Source organism: Schistocerca piceifrons, chromosome 4 (assembly GCF_021461385.2).
Source record: "Schistocerca piceifrons isolate TAMUIC-IGC-003096 chromosome 4, iqSchPice1.1, whole genome shotgun sequence".
NCBI lineage: Eukaryota > Metazoa > Arthropoda > Insecta > Orthoptera > Acrididae > Schistocerca > Schistocerca piceifrons.
This window is the reverse complement of record NC_060141.1, coordinates 422,988,466-422,995,020: the sequence shown is the minus strand read 5'-3', so window position 1 is coordinate 422,995,020 and position 6,555 is coordinate 422,988,466.

The window sequence follows — 6,555 nt, the reverse complement described above, 5'->3', positions numbered from 1 at the left end:
CCATTTCCAGTAGGAGCATACTGCAACTTCCACCTCAGCAATGCATTTGACTGTGCCCTCTGGACCTGGGATTCACAGGCTTTTTTCCTCTCGTCCTCCTTCTGAAACACATTATTTTGCCTCCCTGCCCCTGATGTTTTTCCCCTTCAGAGCACTTCTAACACTTGGTGTAAAAGCAGCCCACACTACCCATTTCTTTCTGTCTAACTATTTTATCAGGACTTTGTACATCCTCACCTTGTCAGTCCACTTGTTGCCGAATTGACTCTACAGCCACATCGACTTTTTGCCCAACTTGCTTATTTATTGTCTTAGCTTATTCTTTACTGTCAAGCATGAATTCCCTCATTTGTTCTGAGATGTCATCCTTAGTCTGCTTAATTTGTACTGTGATGTTAGCCATGAATTGCAGGATCCAACTCGACATTCCCTCATTACCAGATGAAACTTCTGTCACCGGTGTGGGTGCTATTGTTCAGTGCACCACTTGGAGTTCCAAGCCTAGCATATCTACATGTGAATCATCATCCTCTTGGCTATCCATTTCTGCTGGAAATTCTGACGGAATGTCCCCTAATTCAGTGCTCAGCAAATCACTACCACTACTGCCTACACTATCGCCTCATAAGCACTGAATCTAGTTGTATATTTTCTTGATTATCACTATTATCCTCCTGATTTTGTTCCCTGTCAATAATAATTTCCACTGCACCCACCATATCATCTGGTTCTGCATGTAGTAAGGCTGTAACTGTCTTCATATTTCCTAGTTGCCCCATCTGGCTCCTAGTTGTCATTTACTAAACTTGACTCAGCCCTATGTATTCCTATGACATGCAGTGTGTAGAAGCACTCTTGTCCTGTCACTAAGAATGCTTTAAATAAACAATAAACAAACAAAAATTATTATGGACAAAATCCCACAGGCTGACAGAAAGTTGACAGTATTTACAAACATGCTGCACTGCAGTTGAACTTTAAAATATATAATATAATCACTGTGTGCTGTGCTCATTACCTACATCAGAAAAGTTGAATACCATCTGCGTGTCAGAAAAGATTCCCTAAGCATCTCCAATCTTTCAAAAACAATGTTTGGGCATCAATTATGTGAAGAGTTGTCTCACATTCTGATCTTGTCAGAAGTGGTGGGATCAGTAGTTATGACAGATAATGTCCAACCTTTCTATTTAGCAAGAAGTGGCAAGTCACAAATTATGACAGGTGTGCATGTATGCTGTTCTACCAGTACTCCATGGGTAAGCAAATGTCAATTTAATTGCAGATTATCACCCCAAATCAGCCAAAAATGATAGTTTACCCTCAAGTAACAATTAGAGTACATGATAAAATTCAACTGTTGCATATTAAGGAAACACATAATAAAGTCCCCAAGGTTGCCACAGAGGCCCCACCTAATATTTATGGTAGAAGTACCTGAGCACACAATATACAAAGGAAAACAGGAAACTGCAAAATTAAAGATACTGAACCGGATTTATTCATATAAAAATGGAATTCATGAGAAGTACATGCGAACATGAATCTAATTGGAGGTTAACAAACTGCAATGATTTCACACAGGAGGTAACAGATTGTTTAACAGGGTCACCACCAGAAGAAAAACTGCAATTGACACTGTGCCTGGTTGTATAAGGGACATGCAATTGCAACCGTCAAATCATGAACATAATCTTAATACAATAATAAAAGGAAGAGGTTGGAAAAAGTGAGCACACAACAGAATTATCAGATGGAAAGGGAAAATAGAAAAGTCAACACCAGGCAAATAAGTTTCTGGTCGTTTAATCTAAACGGCAATTCATAGACATGAGTGATTTCTGGACACTAAGACATGCATGAGATGCCAACATGATTAGGTTATAGGTATAGGGCTACATAGGATGCTAAAACAATACAAAAGGAAATAAACTCAATATAGTTGCTTCCCCTTGCAATCGTCCCAGGCATATTTATATGATAAGCAGACAGCAGAAAAGCAGACTGCTGTACTAGGTAAAGACAATTTAATCATTAAAAACAATACTTTCATGAAAGGTGGCTAAGACGGCACCTCTCAACATAGACGCTCATAAAACACTCATATTTGCATATGGCACCACAATACTATTAAAAGGGCAAAATAAGGAGGAATTACAGTCATCATAAATACTCATAAAACAACTTAGCAACTGGGCACAGAATAATCAGCTTTTCATAAATAGTAAAAAAGCTATTGTACTGAAATTTCACAGTGCTCTGAACAAGGATACATCCATTTTCACTCTGTCAGTGATGAACGAGTTTACAGAAACCAAATTCTTAGGATTATATCTACAAAACAATGTAAGATAGAATAAGGATATAGAATATGTTATGCAAAATTGCTCACTAAAATCCTGCTGTAGTGAGGAAACAATAAAATGTGCACACTGTCTTTCTCACCTTATTTATGGGGTCACATTTTGAAGAAACTCTAAAGCAGTTATCACAACATTCAAACTGCAAGAAAGGACAATTAGAAACATGTTTGGATGCCAAACATAGAGGCTGTATGTGTGCATATTATGGAAACCCTTATATTCTTTAATACAAAAGTAATAGGTAAAGATAGTAGACTTAAAAAAACTGCAGTATTCCTGGTCACTTCACCAGACAAAACAGAACCTTGCATATTATCCAAACCAACACATCCCTGTGACAAAATGGCACTTTCTACATTGGAGTTCAGACTTCATAACGAACTTCCTGAAAACATAAAAGCAAATAATGAGATCAAAATGTTTAGAAAATCTTTAAATTCATATTTAGAGCATCATTGCCTTTACTCTTTTGACAAATATTTAAATGTATGAAGTGTATTATGCAAATATTTAAATTGTGAAGTACATTATTTGTAATTTTAAAATGTAAGAATAGAAATCACTTTCACCTGTATACACATAAATTGACTTGTTGAATGTCCTTTGCATAAGCTTTTGTAGAGTACAGGATCAATAAAAATAAAATACAATACAGTATTTAAGAACAAGTGAAATAGAAAAACAGGAAATCCAATTGCCATGTGAAAGACTTGCATATGATACATCATGTTTAAGAAATCGAGTAGTGTATGAATGTGGTACTCTCTTTTGTGACACTAAACATTATTTTTTCATTTGGCAAGTTGTATTTTTTCTGTACTACTACCAGCAGCTGACTGTCAGATCTCAAACTTGATAATTACTATCTCTTTTATCTTAACTGTTTTCCACTTTCAACAAATGTTGTAACTGTCCTTAAATATCATAAATGTTATAATTGTAGTATTTTCGTTTTCCAATGTGGGTGAAATTCTGATAACGTGTTCATTTATTTCTGCATTCATCCGTACATAGGGGTCTTTAGATTTCATCAAGAAGGAGAGTCACTGTGGAAATGCAACAAGTCAAGGTGTACATTACCATAAGAGAAATAGTTGTTAGAAATGTAATCCATACACCGTGTTAACAATAAGCTATAACTGTACTGCTTAATACTATATGTAACCTAGTGAATTACCAAGAAAACCATTATTTTGTAAAAAACCGTATCTTCCTCAGTGTATTAAACAGCTGTTGTTTATCTTGTATTAGTAGCTTAATATTTACATCAATTTAGTGCCAATTTCCCAAAGAAAATAATTACCTATGTCAGTAACAAGAAAGGCTTATTTACAGTGAAGTACTATTTGTCATCCATCTAATAAAAACTTCTATCCCTTGAATCTAGATTATTTGTGGAAGAAGTAGCTGATTATGTACATTATAAATTTCATCTGAAATGATGAGGATTCCAAATTCTTGCTTTATGGCAGATGGAAGCCTAGTGAATAACTTTGCTCCAGAATTCAAAACTTCCCTCTGAACTGTAGACAAGGAGGTAAAATGTGCATGAAAATAATATTTATGCCTTGAAATATGACTGCGAAAATCACAGTTCAGCAGAACCTGATTGTTGTTATCAGTATTTAACAATATGTACTGGAAAGTGTGTATAAGAATGCCAAGATCCTTAAAAAGCCTCTGCTTGATGTGCATTTATTTACTTTATACAGTGCTATTACTGTTGAAAATGAGAGATACTTCTAAGAGCCCTTGCTTAATTGAGTTTCTTGTTTGTAATTTTTGCTTCTTTGAAATTAGATGATGTGAACTTTTGTGAAATTACAACTTAAAATGCTTGCTGTGAACCAGTTGTATGCCTACAGTATTAACTATCATCTGGGCTATGTCTTGCAAATCCCAGTATGGGCCCTTACTTAATATGTCCTTGAGAAACTTGACAGTTTTTGAACATTTCTTTAAAGTAATTGGAAAATCATTTATGAACATTAAGAGCAGAATTTGACCCAGTATCAAATCTTGAGGGTTTTAACATGTTAATTCCACTATTTTGAGTTTAGTTTTATTCCTGAGACACAATCCATCAGTGTGACTCTCATCTTCCTGTTTTGAAGGTGAAACTCCATCGATACATGGTTTGATGAATGCCTTATAGAATTTTGTGGTACAAGGAATCAAAAGCTTTGGCGAAGTCTAAGAATACGCCAAAAGGGACAATTTTTCTTGTTTAGCTGTGTCGGACTTCAGTCATAAGATCTTGCATGGCTTTCTATGTGGAGAATCCTTCACTAAAGCCGAAATGAAGACAGTCAACAAGTTCTGCTCAGAAAAAGAACCACTATTCTATCATGGACAATGCAAGGTGTCCATAATTAAAGTTCCAGTTTCACAATGCTGCAGAAAGAGAATTGCTGCTCAGAATGACGTCAAATTTGAACAGCATGTTATTGTTGCCGGGGGAAATGTCATGGAACCAAAGAAATTAAACAAAAATTTGACCAATAGATGGCACTGTAAATGTTAGAATATACCCACCAACAGATGTGTGGCAAGTGGCTGTTCTTTGGCTTGCATCCAAGATGCTCAAAATGACTTTCTTCATGAAGGATTGCATTCTGCTGGTAAAGCTCTTTTACAAGAATGGTATCTGTGTGGCAGTAGCTATGCAGAAATTCTGCATACTGAAGGGTATGAAAAAAGGCATTGGTCCGATGTCTGCTAAGGGTCTGGAGAAACAATTACAAAATTCAGAAGAATAGGTTCTTTTGAAATGCCATGTGGCAGAGGGAAGAAAGCAGTTGATCCAACATTTGTTGAAGATGGCACCACAGCATTGCAGGGGGAGGGTCGAGTGTTTGGGTGTAAACATGCAGTGCATGGGGAATTGTCCAAATGTTGAACATGCATCTGAGCACAGTGCATAAAATATGACAAAACATCCTGCATTTTTATCCATACAAAATCACCCTTGTTCAGGAGTCACTTCTCGCTGATCTGCCAGCAAGTTAAATGTTTGCTCTCTAATTTCTTGCTCACATGAAAGCGGGCAACGAATGGCCATGGAAGAAGCCCATTTCCATTTCCAAGGATATGTCAATAAACAGAATTGCAGAATATGAGCAATGGGAAATCCACTCACACATCAATCGCTCACATCAATGGCTGACATCGAAATAAGTGTCCAAGGAATAGAAAAGCAACTGGAATCACTCAACAGAGGAAAGTCCACTGGACCTGACGGGATACCAATTCGATTCTACACAGAGTACATGAAAGAACTTGCCCCCCTTGTAACAGCCGTGTACCGCAAGTCTCTATAGGAACAGAAGGTTCCAAATGATTGGAAAAGAGCACAGGTAGTCCCAGTCTTCAAGAAGGGTCGTCGAGCAGATGCGCAAAACTATAGACCTATATCTCTGACATCGATCTGTTGTAGAATTTTAGAACATGTTTTTTGCTCGCGTATCATGTCGTTTTTGGAAACCCAGAATCTACTCTGTAGGAATCAACATGGATTCCGGAAACAGTGATCGTGTGAGACCCAACTCGCTTTATTTGTTCATGAGATCCAGAAAATATTAGATACAGGCTCCCAAGCAGATGCTATTTTGCTTGACTTCCGGAAGGCGTTTGATACAGTTCGTCACTGTCGCCTGATAAACAAAGTAAGAGCCTACGGAATATCAGACCAGCTGTGTGGCTGGATTGAAGAGTTTTTAGCAAACAGAACACAGCATGTTGTTATCAATGGAGAGACGTCTACAGACGTTAAGGTAACCTCTGGCGTGCCACAGGGGAGTGTTATGGGACCATTGCTTTTCACAATATATATAAATGACCTAGTAGATAGTGTCGGAAGTTGCATGCGGCTTTTCGCGGATGATGCTGTAGTATACAGAGAAGTTGCAGCTTTAGAAAATTGTAGCAAAATGCAGGAAGATCTGCAGCGGATAGGCACTTGGTGCAGGGAGTGGCAACTGACCCTTAACATAGATAAATGTAATGTATTGCGAATACATAGAAAGAAGGATCCTTTATTGTATGATTATATGATAGCGGAACAAACACTGGTAGCAGTTACTTCTGTGAAATATCTGGCAGTATGCGTGCGGAACGATTTGAAGTGCAATGATCACATAAAATTAATTGTTGGTAAGGCGGGTACCAGATTGAGATTCATTGGGAGAGTCCT